At 44.4% G+C, this 21,839-nt stretch overlaps 1 protein-coding gene across 4 annotated transcripts in view; it reads right to left on the minus strand.

The window, feature by feature from the left end:
• ENOX1 (ecto-NOX disulfide-thiol exchanger 1) overlaps window positions 1–21,839 on the minus strand; it is a 511,292-nt gene that overhangs the window by 415,324 nt on the left and 74,129 nt on the right. The gene's annotated exons all lie outside the window — the stretch shown is intronic.

Consider the following 21,839-nt stretch of genomic DNA (forward strand, 5'->3'; position numbering starts at 1 on the left):
GGACACTATTTAAATCAGCCATAAAATGTGGCTGACAAATCTTAAAAAAAAAAAAAAATCAATAACATGAAAGCAAACCTCACAGAGAGCAAGTCAAATACTCAAGTGCAACGTGACACTGATTTTTAACCAGACGTTTTAATTATGAACAACAAGACCTCTCATGCACGAGCCCTTCAGAAACCTCCTTGGGGTGACAGAGACGGAGCTTCCTCCAAAACAGAAGAAACGGGCGTAATACTGTCTCCTGATCCGCCTCACTGGGACCTCCTCACCTCTTCTCTGGGTTTCTCAAAGCACACGAAAAGCACCACGTATTAGGAAAAGGGAAATAAAAACATTAGAAGCAAAGGGTTGACAGGTCTGGTTTTTGCAACATTATTTAAAGGAGCAAAATTCAACTCGATGAAGTTAACTGCTAAAACCATTCCGATCATATTTAAAGAAGACGGGGGGTGGGCCTGGGAGGGCTGGCCGCACTGCTAGCCTGTACACCACCTCTACAGGGCTTCACGACACACTCCTTTTCCAGCCACCAGGCTCTCCCCCAGAAGCTGCGAGTCTCCCACCTCACATCTTGACGCCTGAGAGGGAAACGGTGAGGGGGTGTCCGCCACCGTGTTTGTCGCTGTGAGACATACACTCCGTTCCTCCCGACTGTGGGCTGCCTGCTTTTCTTGTTGATTTGCAGACTTCCTCTCTGCCGCTTTTCTCTAACGATGTGTTTCCAAAGGACCCCGACGCTGCAAGCACAGCCCCATGCGCGGACCGCGTGGTCGCAGCCAGCAGTACCCATGGTAACCGGACTGAGCACCCGAGCAGCAGGTTAGGGAGAAAAGGGTTTGAGATGTTTGGCCAGCTGCTCCCTGACCTCCAACCAGGGGATTTAGAAAATCACTTTTCAGTGTTAAAATCATATGTAAAGATGGGAATCAGTCCCCATCAATGTTGATTTTCTTACCAAATGTTTTCCCGGAGATACCCACGGCCAACACGCTCAGCACACACGGAAGGAGAGTGGACACTTGCTCTGTGGTTAGACAGACACCCGCGCAGCTCTCTCTCTGAAACAACCCACAGCTTCATTCACATCGAGATCCTCCACCGGGCCCTATCTGCCTACAGAGCCCTGCTCGGGTACATCATTTTCCTAACTCTGTCTTCTCATTCCATTCGGATGTTCTTTCTTCTTTTTGGTAGTGTGGTGATTGCGATTTGCGAAGAGAGTTCAGGAAAGACAGATGGCAAGAGTGCAGGTAAACTGAGGATAGTTCACAGGGGGCTGGACTCAGAGCGTCTGCGCCTAGTTAGAGCCTAAGTCAGCGAGCCAGGTGGGCCGACGGTGGGGGCCTGGAGGGCAGACAAGCACGCGAGTAGGAATGGCCAAAAGCAAGCAGTGGACTAGAAACCGGGGAGGCGTCCAGGGTAGCAGGCTTTCAACACCACTGAGAGACATCTTAGAGGCGACTCCAGAGCCTGGAAGCAGGAGGATGCAGGACCCCAGTGGTACCTGTCATGGGCAACGGCAAGGAACAGTGTGGGCAACAGCATGGCGAACGCCACACTCCTCTCCCTTTACAGGCAAAATAACCTCTCTGCACAGCTCTATTTCTTGCCTTTCTTTCACAGCTTGGGCCTGATGTCAAATACCCTTTTATCCTCGTAAGACACCTGAAACCCTTGCCAGCCAATTATCAGAGTGATGACCCTATCCTTACACAATTACACACCATCGCTTCCTTTGCAGAGCATTTTTCACATCTACAGTGTCATTTCATTCTCACAACAACTACGTGCCATACACACTATGAGATCAATAAACCCAGGCTCACAGAGACTTAAAATTTTGTGCAGTGCCACACAGGTTTGAAAGAGCCTTCACTCAAACCCCGATCTTGCAACTGGGGACCCTGTGCTTTCTAGAACACGCTGTTAGTCTATTTCTTGTCCTCTATGTGCTGTAAACTTCACTAATCTAGGCTTCACTAATTCAGAATTGGTGAGGCAATAAACCAGCGCCCGCTGATACTGACTTACCTGGAATCTGGGAGGTGCTACAACAGATGTGCCTACACCATCACACAGGACGCTGGATGGGGAAACTACAGCCTGAAGGTAGAGAGAGAGAAAGCTTGCCTTTGTTTAGTCATGAGGCCTACATCACCAACGTAGCACCAATGTGCAGTTACAAAAATTAATTTGCTAACTATAAATGATTTAATTCTGTTTCCATGGCTAATCAATATTTTCTAAAATTCAAAAACAAAAAATCCCCCAAATGTAAGGTATGATCTTAAAGTAACAGTACTGAGTCTATAGGCTAAAATAAAAAGCCATCACAGTTGTATGGTTCTGTCAAGCACTTTTATCATTTATTACATTATTCTGTAGTTCAAATTTCTGTTCATTCATATCTGCCTCTCCTTAAAGAGTCTGACATAAAGCTGGCCTTCAAATATTTGTTGGATGGATGGATGGGCACACAAAGGGATGAATGCATGTGTCCATCAAGCTGCACCCCATGTCAGTTACAGAAGGAAATGCCACTTGCTTTAAGCTCAATGGGCCAAGCTACATAGATACAGATTCAAATCCTGATGTTTGCCATTGTGTCATATTGGGCACATTAACTCAGTCCTTGATTCTAAGCTTCCTCGTCAGCAAGATGCGGTTACCTCCGAGTACCACACGGAACTGATGAGGATCAAATGACGTCACAGACTCGGTACACGGCCCAGGTTGCAGAAGCTGCTGTCGCTTATTTATTTCCCCCTTTCTATCACAAGTCTAGCATGACCCCTTTCATACCACCCTTCACAATGGCGCTTCAGTATACAAAACCCTGCTGGAAAGCTAACGGATAAACATCAGTTCTCGACAATGATGGGCCACCTCCCCTCCACCAACATCAAACTTGTCTACTCCTGGTTCAGAGAGAAGCTGTTGTGTATAGCAGGTGTTCAGCCGATTCTGATGACTAACTGTGGTGATGACTAGATGAGTAAATGTCCCAGAGAACCGAAGCCCATCAATATTCTTTTCTAAAACGCATGGTATACTTAACCACTTTGCTAAAAGAGCAGGTCGAAAGAGATGCAGCATTTTCTTGACCCAGGGTTATCCACATGAACTCAAGACTTAACAATGGAATGAGAAGTTATAACTCTTTGTAGGCTTTGTAAGTCAGTAGATTTGCTCACACTAAACGTTCCCAGCTTTTGACGCTGTGATCATGGCTTTCACTTCTTCCCATGGTCAGTAGCTTCATCCTCAGGAAGGCATGTGACACTGAGTAATTAACAAGACAAAATCTTTGTCATCTTCAAAGAGCTTACCAGGAATCATTCTCAGGTATTTCTCAGCTATGGCCTCATGACACATGTTTAGTAAGAGCTTCAAGGAGGACCCACATCTTTCCGAGTCCAAGGAGACCTGCTAGATCCCCCGTACGTAGTAGGCACTCAACAAATATTTATAAAGTGAATTAATAGAGTAAATAGCATGCAACCTTTGTAATTACTGTTTTCTATTTGACGACTTTATTCTAATCCATGACTAGGCCCCTGACTCGTTTAAGGCTGTACTTTTTCATCTGCAAAATAAGGAAGTTTGGGTTAAATGATCTCAAAGATCCTTTCTAACATTAATCTTCCATGGTCCTATACTTTTGGGCACATATATATGTTCCAGATGATGGAGCTGCTGGAAATCTGACCACCAGGTGAGATCTCAGAGGACATAATGAATAAACAACGCACTCTTCACCCTCTATTACAGACGTCCTCGAAATCACTGACTAAGTGCCTCTTGGCAATATTGTACCATATCCTTGTACCACGGCAACAAAAATTAAAAAATTAGCTCTTTGATTTCCTTCTCTCACCCTTAACGTCATAAATGAAGAAAGACTGACCCTGGAATGTAAACATATTGATCTATTTTTATTTTCCTGAGTCAAATGTTCAAAAGTGAAAAACTAGCATACTTCCAAAGCCAACTGAGTTCAAGCAAACAAAATTTAAAATTCCTCAAAGGAATTTTTTTTTTTCCTAAGAACTAAAGCTAGCGCTGCCACTGATCCTCTGTTCCTAGCTATTTCTTGGTGCATATATTAACCTACCAGCTACATTTGTTTTAGTAATATTACAGCTTCACTGTTTGCATAGAAGCACAATTCGACTCCTTTAAACTAGTCTAACTATATTAAAACTGAAACTTCTAAATTAAAAGCGTTCACACAGACAGGAGGTGGATGCTTTCAAATACCAAGTCAAAGATTTGTCAACAAGCAGAGCTGAGAGGCACAACAGCACAGCTTCTCCCCCGGGGGCACCGGCCGCCTTGGACAGCTCCCTCTCCCAGGGAGGACGCAGTGCCTTTAATTCCATCCGACACGAATTCAAAGCACACTTTCCTCAAGTGTTGTACCAAACTCTCTAGGGGATGTGAAAAATGAATAAAACATATCATCTCTGCCTGGGAGGAGATGCAGCAAGCCGAGTGGATAAAAGCAGCAAAACTGGAAAACAACTACCTGGGAACGAAAGCCAACTTTGCCATAATGAGCTGGACCCGAAAGGGCAAGTTACTCAACCTTTCTGATCCAGCGTCTTCCTCCACAGCATGGTGCGAATAACAGGACCCACCTCGTTAGGGCTGTTACGAGGATTCACTAAGTTATTCGTCCCACCGCGTTAAGAGTGGTTCCGGGCACACAGCGAGCGCTCAGCGTTGGCACCTGTATCGTGATTACCATCATTATGAACATACAACCCGTGAGTTTAAAAGTTTCATTTTTTTATTTAGTCAAACTGAAGCTATTACAGATCCTAGGACATGAATGGGAGAAAGCAAAGTGGAAAATTCTCTTTCCAAGTTTCATGATTTTCCTTGTGTCTTCCTGACCAATTATACCCATCTCTTCCTCAGACAGACATGAAGACGGTGATGGGTAAGGATGTAAAGAGGTGAAGAAACATGGGAAAGAGAGAAAAGGAGAGCATGTAAGGGGGGCAGGCAGGAGGAGCATTTCTGAGTGACCTCAAACCATCAGGGAGGCAGGGGTTGAACTAAGACAGAGACAGAAATTCGTTGCAGTCCTGCCCTGACTCTTTTCCTCCTCTGTCCAGAAAATCCCTCCTGCTTTTCCTTCCACTGTTTACACCTTTGTTTCATAGACTGTTAGAGGCAGAAAGGGCCTCATAGGTCCCCTAATCGAGTTTTCTTATTTCATACATGAGAAAAACCGAGGGCCAATGAGACGGCCATTCACCGGTGGTTGTACTGCTCTGTGGAGGCACCGACAGTGCTAACGCTGGACTCCCAGTGCCCCTGGTCTGTGCTGTCTCCCTGAGGACAACAGAACGAGTACATGGAGTCTGGCTGGCCCTTATCCCGTTTGGCAGGTGTACAAATTTTTATCTTGGGAAGAAGATCTTGAGAAATAGTCTTAAATGAATGAACACGGAGCTTACTGTTTTTAACGCAATAAACATGTCTTATGATTACCTTCATTGCCTGCTAAGCCTAAAATTAGGTTTTTCTATGCTTGGGCAAGTTCTGCCTACCCAATAACAGAACAATCAGATTGCAATTAAACAGATTTTCTCACTTGGGTCCTACACAAACAGACACACACACACACACACACACACACACACACACACACACAAAACCAAGAGGCATTTAATCAAAACAAAGTTTGAACCCACTCTTAATTGTTACTCTTCTGGCCTGTGTTTAAGAGAAGGCGGTATCACATATTGCAAGATAAGGCTCTCCGAATATAGACTTTAAATCATTTCTCTTCCAAAATAGGAACGAGTTTCTTGCTACAGCTTCATACGCTCCTTCTAATCCAACAGCAAAAGGCAGCCTAAGCGCTGCATTCCCCAGGCTTTCCTGTCTGGCTTCGCGGTGTGCCCTCAGCGTGGCTGTCCCAAAGCAGGTCAACTGTCTCCTAGATGGCTTGACTTTCCTTATTCCTAGCTTTCAAGTGCACAGTGGAACTGAGGCTCTGTAACCAGAGCCTTTTAAATACCCTTTAATAATTAATATATTTAAAAATAAACACCATAAGTTTGTGTTTCTGTTGTGGTTATAGCTCAGATCCTTAAGTATCTGGCTAAAATGAACAGTTTCGAAAAAAACAGGAAAAGCCCCTGGCTTGCTTACACACTCCCCCTTTCCCTTTCCCTACGATTAGGGAGCTACTCTCTTATTTGCCTCACGATGTGGGGTTTCAAAGGTGTGGCCTCGCTGTGATTAGGGGAGAGATTCTGTCAGTCTTCTCTCATTGTTCAGACTCCAGGAACACCCGACTCTGGGCCACTAAAAATAACTCAGCTCTGTTGTGCAAACAGGTGCTGACTTTTAGTAGACTAGATCCACATAAAGCCTGTTATTAGAACTGGGCTTGGTAAGGATCGTTTACGAGGGTTTAGACCCTGCCACTCCTATGTTTTTGTTTTTGTTTTTGTTTTTTGTCTTATTCTCTCCATTTTTCTTTCAGGGTAAATGCAGCTGGCCACCACCGGTGGTGGTGGTTGTGGCCGCCATTCTCATTCATAGGAAATTCAATAACAGGAAAGGCAGAACTCAGTGTTGCCAAGACAACTGCAAAAATCAAACACCGAAGCAGCTCGGGAAGACTTGAGCCAAAATCTGAAAGTTTCTAAGGAAGGAAAAGAAAAAGTTGCAGCATCCTCCTCCCCTGCATGCCGACCAGCAGCGGCAGCTCAGTCTCTCCAGATGCCTCGCAAAAAAGAAGCACCGCAAATGGATCAGGAGCTGAGATCCTGGGGGAGCCAATTAGATTTAAGCCGTTTTCAAAATTCTGTGAGAGAAAAAAAATGGGATTAGGGAAAAAAAAAAAAAAAACCTGGCACTTAGAATGACATTTTACATGTTCTGCTTAGGGCTTATGGAAGACTACTCATATAAAGTCTAGTTGTCACGTTTATAAAATAAACCTTGGGTTTTTAATATAACAGAATAGAATTCTTGGCTAAGAAAACAAACTTCACTTTGGAGGAAGGATGTGGCACATCACATCGAATAGGTACCTCATCCTTCATCTTTGGAGTATCAGCCAAAACATGACAAATTAGGCCAAGGTCAGTGGCAGGTAATTGCAGACAAGTTCTCCTCCAGCAGATGGCCATGCATCACTGTGAGCTTCCCGCAACTGTCTAGCAGAGCCAGGGTGGGGACAGCCCTACAAGGCAGGAGGAATGTTCAGATCCTGCCCCCCAGTGCCAGTTCATCCATGGCCCTTTGGTAACTGATGATGGGCGAAGTGGGGACCGGGAAGCGGAGCAGCTTCAGAAAGGACGGCAAGTGTCTCCTCAGGTGCAGAAGCAGGTCTGCTGGTGGGAACCGAGGACCTAGTGTCCCCTGACTCCTGGATCTCTCCAGAGCTCACTACTCTCATTTGGTGGCTATCTGAATCAGGTATAACCTTTCTTAATTAAATGCACAGCAGACATGTCAGAGGCAACAGCGTCAGGCAAATAAACAAAAAAACAAAAAAAAACAAAACCAGTGAGGCTTATACACAGCCAACTTCAGTTGGATTCCTGGGATGGCTTCTCTTCACTCCAGGATGAAGCAGCCACAGATCCAACTTCAAAGATGATTTTGTAAAAGCAGCCAGACTCTACCGCTCAGACCCTCATTCACTCCTTCACCTTCTCTTTAATGTGGCATCAAAGTAACTGGGGTCCAAGAAGCCAAGAAGGAGGTAAAAGGAAACATGCCCTCTTGAAAACCATTCTAGGACCCCTGGGCAAGGATCTGCTTTTGTTCTGCTGTGAGGTTGGATGTTTCCGTTACAGCACCTCAACCCTTCTCCCCCTAGGGGAATGGTTATTTCATTGCCTCGGGTGACAAACATATATGAGGCACCTACTCTGGGTCAACCACCGAACCATTATGTCAGGAAGGACACTACGGAAGAGAACTCGGATTCTAAGCTAATGAAGGTGTAACATTCTGTGCAAGAAACAATTCATCTGTCAGCACCTTTTTTTTCCCCAAGTTCTACCTTAAATCTAACCTATTCCATGAGGTTGTTCCGATGTCCTAGCCAGAAATATCATCTCCTTCACTTGAGTTCCTACATCGCTTTCTAGTTTATATTTCAGTCATGTATGTAAGTATCTTATTGCCCCCTTTAATCTTTCTGAACAATAATATTTGAATGACTGAAAAGAGCAAAATGTAATGAATATCAGATTCTTGACTATGCAGTAGAGACAAGTATGTCAGTTACAGAGGAACCCAAGTGGTCAGGGAGGACCTTCCCCAGCTCTGCCTGATAAGATGCCGGAGCTGAACTGTCAAAGGAAGGAAGAAGAGTGCGCCTAAATTAAGGAGGAAAATAAGCAAAAGTCTAAAGTCCCAGGATGTCTCCTAACTCATTTATTTAAAGTGTAGTAAGTTCTAATGACCCTCGGAGAGGCCTCAAAGGGCAATCACAAGTCCTTTTAAGATGGGAGCATCAGTCCCATGACAGCACTGCAAGCCCCCATCAGTAATGACTAGGGGATAATGATATCTTTGTTTTTGAGGCCCTGGAACGCCTCTAGGGACCATCACCCTCCAGAGAATCTTCAGAAACAGCTGCATTCCCATGTTTGCATTTACCAGGCTGAATGATGGGACCTCTACGGAAACAAGAAAGGATTCAGAGGTTAATCAAGCCAAGCCTCTGTTATGCACAGTCGCTACCGCCAATCACAGACAGTGACAAGTTATGTCTTTTTTATGAACTTCTTGGAACAATATTTTCCCTAGATAATTACAACAGGGGAATACGTATCCTGTGTCAGCCCAAACCAAAAAATTCCATGGCCTGAGCTAAACAGCATCAGTATAAATATTTGAGCTTTGCAATGGATTCAAAGAAATCGTGTTTAGAATGTCTCTTTCGAGCTAATACTCTTTAGAAAGAACAGTTTCTTAAGCATTTACTTTCTTTCTGGCCTCACTGTGTAAATCACGCTGCTCCTCCTCAATTTCTCAGGCTCCCCAAGGTCACTCTCTAGGGTGTTTGCTCTAAAACCCAGCTTGGCGCCAAAGATTCCGCCCCAGCTTTCAAGTTCACTTAGATGACACTTTCCCACACAGGGTCTCTTCCTATTTCCCTCCATTCAGATCTAGTTGATCTGTATTTTCTGCAGAAAGTTTCGCTTCCCAGTAATTGCCATCTGCCTTTTGCATAGTTTCTTTCCATTCCCCTGGGTAGGTCACTGCCACTGGGAAGGCAGCAGAGAGGAGAAGCCTTTGATCTAATGAAGCTTCTATGCAGGACTCACAGCTAATGGTGAGGAGCTGAGTGCAGTGGTTCTCTGGGGAGCGCAGGTGAGCACAAGTGTTCCGGGCACAGCTGAGATTCATCTGGGCACCTTGCTGTTAGCCTAAAGCAGGCATTCCAACATCTGAGCAGTGACCTGTTAATAGCTTACATAATGAAGAAATGAGGCAGTGTGCTTGGCAATTCAGACCCGAACTATGTAAGGCCTCAGTTCAAAAGGAAATTCTGGGAAGAGAAGTATTAAATGGTGACTTTTTTTTTTCTTTAAGATGCTCGTGGTGGAAAAATGGCTAGTACGTTATGGACATCTGAACTCTTCTGCTTTTTCCATCTTTCTGGACTTTTAGACGGCTGGGAGCTCCACTCGGAGCCCAGCCTGGGTGGCCTCCCAGGTTTTCTGGGGAATGAGAACACCTTGCCTGCCGAGATCATCCCCATCACCTATCAGATTCGCCCGCCTCAGGAATGGAAGAAACTTGCCACGGCCTTTTAGAAGACCTGGGGGGAGAGAAAAATTGCCATGTGGTTTTAAACAATGAGAAATCTCCTAAAATAAATGAAGTCTTAGCCAATATAAAGCAACCAAGGAGTCAAAAGTCACGTATGAGACCTTAGGGATAAACTTTCAGCAGGCTCCTCCCACTGTCTTGATTAAAATGACAAAGGAAAAGCATCCGATGCTGTAAACAAAGAAACAGTAAGCAAGGCTGAGTTTTGGACCTGATAACAAAAGGCAGCCTTAAGAAGCTCTTAGGACATACCAGGATCTTATCAAGATTATCTCATTGAATCTTCACAACCATCTTTTTAGGCAGATGATAGTATTAATATCCTCATTTTTAAGATGAAAAAACTGAGGCTTAGCAAGCTCAATTAAATGAATCACCCAAGTCTCCCCAGTTTGATGAGATTTGAATGCATGCTCTCAATTACTGACACTATCAGTGACCAATGAGATTTTTAAAATCAGGATTAGCCTATTTCCAAGAAATTTTGGAGAATGACGGAAAGAGGTGAGCAAGAAAAACAAGAATGCCAAAGGATCAAAAAAAAAAAAAAAAAAAAAAAAGACTGAGAAAAATTAAAAGAAAGAACCGGAGGAAAACACAAAATTTCTCCAACCACGTTGTCACTTCATTTCTGTGTTCTCTGGCTTAATGAGGCAAAAGGAGATTCTAAAGTCGAACGGTGTGAATGTTTGCCCACAAAGACTGGGGCTTGTTCTCAGCCAAGTGAGTCGTCTGTTAAACAAGGCTTCACATGCAGACTCAAACCTCACTTACAGGGTCCCACTCTTATTCAAGTGTGATTTGTCCCCATGGGGCTCTGTCAAGCGGTCACCGCCCGGGAACTGAGTTTTCTACTGTGTCTCCTCCTCGGGGAGACTGGGGAGGGGTGGTGACATCATGAGAACACTGTCTGCCTTCTGTCCTATGACTCAACTGAATATGTCAGAAACGCTGTTACTGCTGGTCCCGCAGCAATGCATGAATTATTCGATCTGCCAAGCAAATTCATGTGGAAAACAGCAGGCTATCTCTATCCCAGCCCCACGGAAGAGTGGCAGGGCAGTGATGAGAAGCTACTCAAGCAAAACCAGACCACAGGAGAGCTGAACGTCACCTGCTCCCTTCACTCCTCCCACGAACAAGCGGACACACAACATTTCCATCTTCCTCTTGCCAGAAATGGGTAAAAGCAGAATCTCCTCCTCTGCACTCTCATACGAGTTGGGACCAATTGCTAATGACAGCGCTCACCATATTGTGCTGTAATTATATCTGAGGTGTCTGCCTTCCCACTTATGTAGTAGGTCCTTCTAGCCCCTTAGTATCTGAGTCCCACGCATCTGGTACCAAGCTTAACACTGTTGAACAAACCAACGTAAGACTGAATATAACAGTGAGTAGATGACAACGGCTCCAGCCATTTCTGGCTAAAGAAATGCTCTCTTTCCCCTAATGTTTATGACTAAAGATGGCTGACACTGTCACACTCAGACAGGGGTGGGGAGAGGGAGGTCATGGCCATTTGTAGTGTTAGACGGCTAGGAAGTTTCAGCACTCACTGAGTGCTTGTGTGTGGTTTATAGGTGCAGTATCTCGTGTTTTCTTCTGCTCTTGGATCTCTCCCACCTCGTACCTACCTATCTCATAATTTGCTCCCCAAGTCACTTATTTTCTTTGGACTTAATTAATTCAATTAGCATCCTTACTCTAAAAAAGGCATTCTCCTTTTTATTGTAAGTTCCTGGATGGAGGAAAGGGCAGGAAATGTGACTCGGTCTTACCCCACAGCGCTGCCCACAACCTGCCAGCCACATTCCCAGTCTGAAGGATGCTGGAGTTTCAGCAAGACTCAATACAGACACGGCCCCTTCTCTTGCAGAATTTACAGTCGGTGGTAGGAAGAGAGAGAAAAAATAAGGTGAGTGAAGTGTAGTCACTAGGACAGAGGAAACACAGGGTGTTTTAAGAGCACAGAGGAAGGAGATCAAACCTAACCCGGAAATCACAAGGGGCCCCTAGACAGAGTCCTTTGCGGTTTGGACCTGTGAGATGAGTAGGACTTCTCAGGCAGAAGAGGAACACGGGAAGGAGGAGGGGAAGACCCAGAGACGAGTGAGAACACGATGTACTCAAAGCACTTAAGGAAGTAAAGATTGGCTGAGATTGAAGTGAGGAGGCAGTCTGGACCTCAGCTGTTTTATTCCAAGGGCAACAAGAGGCCCTGAAAAATTTTTAACCAAGGTGGTGGTATCTGGATCTGAGTTTCAGGAGAGAGACTGAGGTTGTAGATAAAGACACAGAGATGTGGGAGTTGTGTCGTTAGAGCAGGCTAAGTGTAGTAATAAATAGATCTTCAGCATTTTCCTTTTAGCAAGATTACTCTGGCTGCCATATGGAGAATGGATTATAAAACCGTGAGACTCGATACACAGAAACCACTTAGGATGCTGTCTCAGTAGTCCAGACGAGGATGGTGATGGCAATGATGGAAATGGAGAGTTGGATGGGTTCAAGTGAATATTAAGAAGACAGAATTCACAGACTTCAACAATCCTAGGTCGGGCGATGGTAACCTTCTCCTTAAAGGGCCAGACAGGGAAATTTTAGGCTTTGCCAACCATACAGTTTCTGCCACAACTGCTCAACTCTGCTGTCTGGGTAAGAAATAAACAATGAGAGAGACCATATCCAAGTGAATGAGTGTGTTTGTGTTCCAATAAAAATTTATTTACAAAAAGCAGGCCAACAGGCCAAATTTAGCCCAGGGCTGAAGTCTGCAGACCTATGGAAGGAGTGAGGGGTGTGGCAGTAAAAGCGGTCAAAAATGGCTCCCAAGTCTGGGGCTTGGGCCCTGCCTGGCCAGCTTACTGTTTACAGAGAGAGAGAGATGGAAAAGGAGCAGAGTTCGGGCAGGGTGGAGTGCGGTCACTTTTCAGACAAGCTGAGTTCAACATACTGATGTCCTGAGAGACATCACCCAAGCTCTAGGTAAAAATATAGAGTCGGGAGTTGTCTTCATGAGGGTGGACCAAATTTTATAAGCGGACCCCCAAATTCTGTGGCTTTAGTAGTAAGAAATTTCTCACGAGGTAATGTAAGAAACTCACATGCGGATGGGAGATATCATCTGTCCGGTAGCAGTGCCCACGTTGCTGAGCCTCAAGGAGGAAAGTTCAGAGAGGGGCACTTGCGAGAGCCTTCCGTGCACCAGGGCTACACAGGGCACATATCCTGTCCGCCCACCTTCCACTAGAGAGGTCCCACTCCCACGGCCACCTCCCCGCAGGGAGGCCTGGGGAACGCAGCAGAGCTGTGTGTCTGGGATCACGGTGGAGTGGATTTGGGTCACAGGCCACCAGGATCGACCACCAGAGTCAAAAATACCTCCGCAGGCCAGGAGGCACAAAGACGAGTAAGAGGGACTCAGGCAACCATGTTCAGAGCTTGGAAGAACCCCCGCGTCTGGAGATGAAAGGAGGAGGAGGAAGACCCAGCAAAGGAGAAGGACAGGAGGAAGCAAAACTGGAGCAGTGAGGCGGGCACTCAATGAACGTATGTAGAAATGAGCACAAATTCAGCCTTTAAGCGTTGAGCCCACCTCTGACAAGCTGACTCTTATTTGGTACCTCTGATACTTAGACAAAAATGAGCCAAACTGCATTTAAGTGGCAAAATCGGCTCCTCAAAAAAATCTAGGTTTTCATTACCATTCAGATGGACTGCTTCAGGGCTACGTACTGCAATATTCTCTCTCTCTCTTTTTTTTTTTTCCTCCATTCACTTTTGTGTCCATAAATCAACCTATATAAGTAAAATGTTTTCTGCATCAAAAATTTTACGTGGTCTCACACACATACAGACATACGGCTGTAAATACGAATACACACCTGTCTGTGGATACACGCACACTCAGCACTCCCATGGTTCATTACCACCAGGCATCTCTTTCTCACTTCCATTATTGGGCAGTTCTCCCTACCCTCGGCTTTGCTCAAGGCTTCTCCTCCACCTCCCACCTGACCCATTTACTCGTCTGTTCTTGGCTCCCAAAGAGAAGACCCAGGAAGATGATTTGGATTCCACCCCATAACATTTTAAGCACTGCTTCATTAGTACGAAACACAACAAAGCCTGCAGCTGAAACCAAAAAAATCCAGGCCAGAACGCCCAGGCCCCCTTCCTCCGCAATTCTGAGCCAAGGAGACCTCAGCTGGGAGAAGGAAAATTTGAGATCCTGCAGACCTCTGTCTACCGATCTCCCCACTTTACTCTCTCTGGAGTGTAAAGTCTTGGGGGTACAGAAGGGGTGTGTGAGGGTTTTGTATCTGGAACACTCTTTTTGGCAGGAAAACAACCCGCCTTGCTTATAAATACGTCAAAAAAAAAAAAAAAAAAAAAAGACAAGCAGATTCTAAAAAATGATCTGCCCAGGCAGCACACAGATGGTAAAGGAAGCCAAATCAGGGAGCTTCTCTACATGCCCAGCATAAATTATTAGTGTCCTCAACCTGACCAAGTGACTATCTGTAAGACTGACCTCGAACACCGTGGGGTTCAGTAAGTATAAACTGAGGATGGTGACAGTGTTACCCATATTTCCTTACTTAATGACACACAGGTGGCAGTTTGGTGGCACAAATCATATGCATTTTATTCTTCCTTGATGGCTTTTCATATCGTAACTCACATCAGCCGTGAATCTGATTATTGGCAAGAGCCTTCCAATTAGCGAAATTAATTCTTCCTCTGATTCGAGAGAGACCAGCCTGTATGGACAAAGGGACACTTTGCAAGCAGGACATCAGCCCTGGCATCCGTGGGGAGATTTTCCATCGGCTCCAACAAGTCCTTCTTACTGTGACTTTAAGAGGGTCATCATCACTCAGTCGGCCAGCTTCAAAAATCATCTGCCAAGCACATCTAGAAATTTAGCTGCTGATGCAGATAATATGTGAAACTGAGAAACCGCAACTTGTTTCCCACCAGCTAGGTTAAGTATCCAGTTGTTTTGTTTGTTTGTTTGTTTGTTTTTTAATTCTAGACTCCTTCAGCGGGTTTCAGGGGGTAGTTGTGGGGGAAGGGCAGGAGTCTACCAACAGGAAGTGAATGTGGAATTCACAGTGTGAACACCCTACCTGAGGCCTTCACAGGGCACCTGGGCTGGACAGCCCATGGATTTTGTTTGGTCAGATCCTTCTCTCATCCCTGTCATTCTCCTAAAGTCACCAAGTCAATTCTGCCATCTCTTCCTCTTCACAAGGCAGTCTTGTCTCCTCCAAGTCTAGAAAATTGAGGCCGTTCAGCAATGCTGGGAACCCGGGGACCACCCCCGCCTCTTCCACCTGCAGCATCAATTGTCTTGCATGATCAGCGCTGAACAGGCCTCACACCGGCCCCCCTTCTCTCCCTCCACCACCCCCGCCTTAGTTCAGGTCCTCGTCATCCTTTATTCAAACGAGTACGGAAACGTCTAGCAATTGCCTTGCCTACGGGTGAATTTCTCCAGAATGGATCCTACCCATGAAAAGCAAACAACATCTGAAACACAAATCAGTCAGTATCTGGCCTCGCCTTAAAACACTTGAACGAGACACACCATCTGAAAATACATCCAAATTTCTTACATGGCAGGGAGAACTGCAAACGTTAGGCGCCAGACCATGGCTACAACCTCATTCTCGTGACATGCTTCTCCTGTTTCTCTCACTCACACACACACACACACACACACACACACACACACACACACACACAAGCACCCACTCCAAGTATTAACCTCCGGGACCACTCACACTAGCGTCTCTGCCTAGAACGCCCTCCTCGCTCCCCGCCCTGACCCACACTTGGCTCCTCCTAGTACATGTTTAAGGTTCTTTCAGGGGCCACCTCTTGGCAGCCTTGGGACACCACCTCAGTGCAGTCCAAACACCTCCATCCAGCTCTGTGAGTGAAAGCTAACAGTGCCATTTGATGACATAATTTTGTATCTCTCAGCAGCATGGTAATCTGTGGAACAGAACAAGGGAAACAGAATTAGATCTAAAACCCAGGGAATTTCGTGTATGATCAAAGTGGAAAAGCAGTGGACTCTCAAATAATGGTTCTGGGATAATGGGTTAAACACGTAGAAATGGTAATTTCGGATACTCAGCCAGTATCTTCCCCCCACATTAATTCCAGATAGAGTAAATACTTAAATGTCTGAAAAATCACAGAAGAGCTAGAAGAAAATTTATGAGATAGTTTCTATAATCCAAGGGAAAGGTTTTTCCAAGCATGATGTTAAAAAACAGAAACTATAAAGACTGATCCATTTAATTAAATAAATAAATAGGTTTTAATTGGAGAAAAGTACTATAAATCCAAGTGAAAAGACAATCAACAAATTGAGAAAAATGCATAACCCGTACCTTGCCTGGCATCTATTTTGAGTAAACTGATTCATATGGCAGAAGGTTAATCTCCCTAATATATAAAGAGCACTTGTGAACCAATACAAAAAGCCAAATCTTCTTTCAGAAAAAGCAAAACAAATCACATAAACAAGTACACAAGTTGCTTCTAAATTTCTGTGAAGTTTTCAAACTCCTACGTCAAAGAAATTCCATTTTTGAATGATATTTTGCATACCAGAATGGCAAAAGTTTAAAAAAAAAAACCACTCAGGGTTATTGAAGGTGTGGGAAAGGGTCACTGTTAAATACTGCTGTTAAGAGAGTTCTGGACAGCAGTTAACAGAGCCTCAAACACTCTGACCCAGAATTTTCCCCAGAATTTATCCTGGAGAACAAACTAAACATCCATCAACAGGGAGCAGCTTTATAAACCAGAGTAGCTCTTTGTCCGGTGCTACCACAGACCCATCAAACTCACAGAGATACGCATATTCACTCACACAGAAAGCCATGCTTGATATGCTGTAAATTTTTTAATTGAGTTAAAAACAGTGTATAACATCCTCTTATTTTAAAATATGTTTGTTCATATGCACAGGAAAAAAAAAACACACTTGGAAGGACATTTACCAGCATGTAAATAATCATTATCTCCGAGAGGTGGGAATATGAATTCTTTCCTCTTTCCTTCTTCAGACCTTTCTGTATTCTCAGATTTTTTTTTTTTTTTTACCAAGGGTGTGTATACTTTTATAGTTAAAAAATAACTACCAACAATACAACTATTTCCAACGTTTAAAAAGGATGAATAAAATAGAGAAAAGACAAAAACAGTGTTCATATGAATGGATTGAGAGAGCGGGGTCATGTATCTGGAAGAGCTGCCATTTTAACTAAATTTTACCAACTGCCAACCAGGAACACCCATAAAGTCCATCCTCTAGAGCTCTGCCAAACCCAATGAACAGAGTACCACAGGGCCACCTGAACAATTCGCACTGTAAATGTACTTTTCTGCATCCCCTTCACACACAAAACCGTCGGCAGATATTCTGATTCCAGTGAGCATAAAACAAGAATGAACTATTCATTTTCATATTACAGGAAGTAGAGCTAATTTCCTCCCTCCTTCTCTCTGACAGTTTGCCTATTTTTAGTCAGGGGGGAAAAAAAGCTGGAAGACTTTTCAGCTCTAAGGATAAATCCATGAATAGGTTACCAGGACCCGCTGTAAGTCTATACATATGTTCTTCTTCTTTTTTTTTTTTTAAAGCCTATGATTAGCTAATAGTTATCACAAAAACAGATGGGTATCAGAGGATAGTTAGAAAAACAACAAAGAAAATGTCAACTAACTAAGCTTTAAATTCTACAGATTTTTATTATCCAATATAATTTTAAGTGCATCGTTTTAAAATAGGGGCGTTTCAACCATGGGGAGTCCGGGAGAGCTAGGACTTAGTGACTGGTCTCTCTGAAAACAAAAGAAGTAAAAGTTATTTATAGTGACCTTTGAATGTTTACCTTAGAGCTGGCTAATCAGATGTAAATTGTCACCCCATGGATATGCATAATCAACTTTATTCCCTTTGCTAATTGAGAAATAGAGCTGTTAATGTCAAGAAACATTTGAAAAATGCACCAAGCTTGCTCAATGGAGCAAGTTCTTTATAAAAGTCAGAGTTTCCATATGGTAAAATCATGGAAGTTAGGCTTAGGGAAAAAAAAAAAAACTAAGAAAGACTAATTTGTTATTGAGCTAGTCTGTGCTGGAACAAAAAATAAGTCTTAACAACCCCAAACCTGGGATTTTTTTTTTAACCACTTCTAGTGTTCAAAAATAACTCCATCAGTTCTTATGAAAAATCATCCATTGCCTTATACTCCAGAGTTCCTCTCCTGCTGAGTCCATGCTTCCCTGGCTGGCCTTGGCTTTGCCTTAGCGGCCACTTTGCCAGGACACGCATTTACCTACTGAACTTGGTTCACACAAGTCAGTCTTTCCCTTTCTTTAACTCTACAAAAGTCTTTTTCATTTTCTCTAAAACTGACCACCATAAGGTAAGTGGGTCACACTCCAACTGTGCAAAAAGGGGACAATATGTTTTCTTGAGTGACACTTCAAGATCGCTTCCACCTTAAATGCTGGAGAGGGTGTGGAGAAAAGGGAGCCCTCCTGCACTGCTGCTGGGAACGTAGTTTGGTGCAGCCATTATGGAAAACAGTATGGAGATTCCTTAAACTAAAAATAGATTTACCCTGTGATCCAGTAATCCTACTCCTGGGCACATATCCAGACAAAACTCTAATTTGAAAAGATACATGCACCCCAGTGTTCATATCAGCACTATTTAAAATAGCCAAGACATGGGAGCAACCTAAATGTCCATCAACAGATAACTGGATGAAGAAGCTGTGGTATGTTTTTACAATGGAATACTACTCAGACATAAAATAGGATGAAATAGTGCCATTTGTAGCAACATGGATGGCCCTAGAGATTATCATACTAAGTGAAGTAAACCCAGACAGAGAAAGACAAATACCATCTGATATCATTTATATGTGGACTATAAAATAAAAAGACACAAATGAACTCATTTACAAAACAGAAACAGACTCACAGATACAGAAAACAATCTTATGGTTATCAAAGGGGAAGAAAGAAGGGGAGGGATAAATTAGGAATTTGGGATTAATATACACACTACTACATACAAAACAGATAAACAAGGGCCTACTGTATAGCACAGGGAACTATATTCAATAGCTTGTAATAAGCTATAATGGAAAAGAATCTGAAAAAGAATCTACATATATATGTATAACTGAATCACTATGCTGTACACCAGAAACTAACATGATACTATAAATCAACTATATGTCAATAAAAAAGTAAACAAATAAATGAATAAGGTCACTTCCATCTTTATAACACCAGTGGAAGCATGTATAATTTCAATTTACTGTTGATGTTAGAGAAGACGTGGTTGAAGCAGTGGCCAACTGCGAAGGACCTTCTTCAATTCCAAGACCCACGTCTACCCTTATTCAATGACTCTTTTGTTTTATGAAACCTGACTTTTCTCCCTCTTCTTTGAGAGTCCTTATGAATGAACATTCTCTCCCTCACAATACCTGTGAGTAAAACCCTCTCCTTAACAGTTTGTTGCATTTTGTCTCCCACATGGTGCATTTAAGAAAGGAAAGCCACCGCTAAGCGTAAGCCTCACCCATTCTCCTCTCACGGGGATGACCAAGAACTGCTGTTGCTAGAAAGGATGGAAAACCAAACCCGAGGAAGAGAGCAACAGCACTGAGAGCACCCAGGCAGACGACAGGTGGGGCTTTGCCCTGAGGGAGCCCAGACCTCAAGCCAATGCAATCACCAGGCCTCCCGGAAGTGACATGTTCACAAGGCACATGTGACAGGAGGCGTACGCTTCTCTGAGAAGGACACAATTAGCGGAGTAAGTATTTGCTTTGAAGCAAGGTCCCTCTCTCCATCCCCACTACACATTGCAGGATCCTAAGCTGGGTTCCTTAACCTCTCTGAGCCTCAGTTTCCTCGTCTGTAAAAGCACTTGAATTAGCCTCCCAACCAGGGGCCCCACCTTGGCTCAATGAAACGTTCAAATCCTTTCTCCTTTTACCTTTATATTCTCTAGACTTTTCTTTGCTTTTTTAAAAGTAATAATTTCATTAAGATGTATTTCACATACCATAAAAATTCACCCTTTTAGTGCGTATAACTCAGCGGGTTTTCATATATTCGGAGTAGCTATTACGACTACGTAATCCCAGAGCATTTACATCATCCCCAAACGAAACCCCACGCCCACTAGCACTCACTCCCCATCCTAGATCACAAACCGCGGCAATCACCAATCCCCTTTCTGTTTCTGTGGATTTGCCACGTCTTCAAGGTTCATCCACGGTACAGCATACGTCCGTACTTTGTTCCTTTTGAGAGCTGAATCGAAATTCACTCTCTGGATATATCACAGTTCATTTATCCACTCATCAGTTGGTGGGCATTTCTGGCTCATATGAATAATGCTGTCACAAACATTCATGTACAGGTATTTCTGCAGACCTAACGTACAGCCAGTTCTCCTGGGTATCCATTCACCTAAGAGAAGAGCTGCTGGATCATATGGTCCCGCTATACCCAACCTTTCGAGGAACTGCCGAACTGTTCTCCGAAGTGGCTATACCATCCTCTTTGCTTTTGACCTCACTGGGTTCCTTCTGTGCTTTCTGGTTGTTTCAGCTCAGCTAGGGAAATAACTGGGGTGACTGTAAAGGTATTTTCTACAGAATGGGCAATTTTTAGCCACTGTAGGTAGAGAAAACACAAGGTAGGTGCTATGCCTGTGGAGGCCATGTGATGCGGTGCCGCGCAGAGCAGGCAGACTGGACCCCCCGCCCAGGGCAGCAACGGTGCCTGGAGCTCAGGGGCCAGTTCAGGAAGTTCTGACACGGTTTACATTCCTAGGCCCTCAATTTATAACAATAAACCACACAGACACAAGCACACACATACCTTCATTTCAGGGGCTTACAGTACCACCAGGACAAGATGACAAGAACATAAATCATGACAAAATGTGGTTTTCAAGAAACTAACACCTGAGAGAATAATTCCACCTGGGCACATCTGGGAAGATGATTTTGGAGCAGAAAGCATCATTCCTAGCTCTTAAGAAGGACAACTACATTTTAAACAAGCAAAAGTGAGGAACTGCATCTGAGACAGAGGGAATAGTGTAGGCAAAGGCACAGAGTGAAGGGATGAGAATGAGGAATCAGGAAAGAACAGGAAAGAAACAAGGAAGAACTGACATGCTGAAAAGTGAGGTAGGAGGTGGAACACAAGATGAGTCCCAGGTTGCTGGCACGGAGTATAGGAGAGATGATAGCGCCGTTCACAGGAACAATGGCTAAGGCTGGAGGACGACCTGGCCCGAGAGGGAAGCACGGAGCTCCACCTCAGATATGCAGAGTTTAAACCACCAGGGAGCATGGGCAGGATGCAGGTGGGGAACACAGGCAGGTCAGTCCCACTGGGCAGATGAAAGCACGGAACTGGGGCTTAGGAAATATTTCCTAATGGAGATCATTGCTGAAGCCTTCAGCGTGAGTAAAGAGAAAGAAGAAAAGGGGCCTGTTATAACTTATCCCCAAACAGGAAAGTTGGTAAAGGAGACCAGGATTAGGCAGGGCCAGGATTTGGGAAATGGGCCCAACTTTGGGACGGAACCTCAAGGAAGGCAGCGGACTGTTCAGCTCCACTGCCCGAAGGGACACAGCGAGCTCAGCCGAAAGCAGACCAGTGCTGCTATGCGGAGAGCTTGCCTGCTAGTTCGGCACGGCCGCAGGGACTTCCCGTCGGAGAGGATGGCCATTTCCAAGCACACCTCCTTCACTGACTGAGGAGATGCAGGGCAGAGTCCAGGCTCCCAGGACGAGCAAGAGCTGAGCAAAATCTCCAAGTTCCATCCAAAGGGATGGATTCCACCAAGGCTCTGGTTCACAGACCGGACAGCCACAGCGGACTGTGGGCAGGGATGCAGCTTGGTGCAGAGGTAGGCAACCAGGACTCACCCCCCTCCTCCC

This window comes from Camelus dromedarius, chromosome 13 (assembly GCF_036321535.1).
Source record: "Camelus dromedarius isolate mCamDro1 chromosome 13, mCamDro1.pat, whole genome shotgun sequence".
Classification (NCBI taxonomy): domain Eukaryota; kingdom Metazoa; phylum Chordata; class Mammalia; order Artiodactyla; family Camelidae; genus Camelus; species Camelus dromedarius.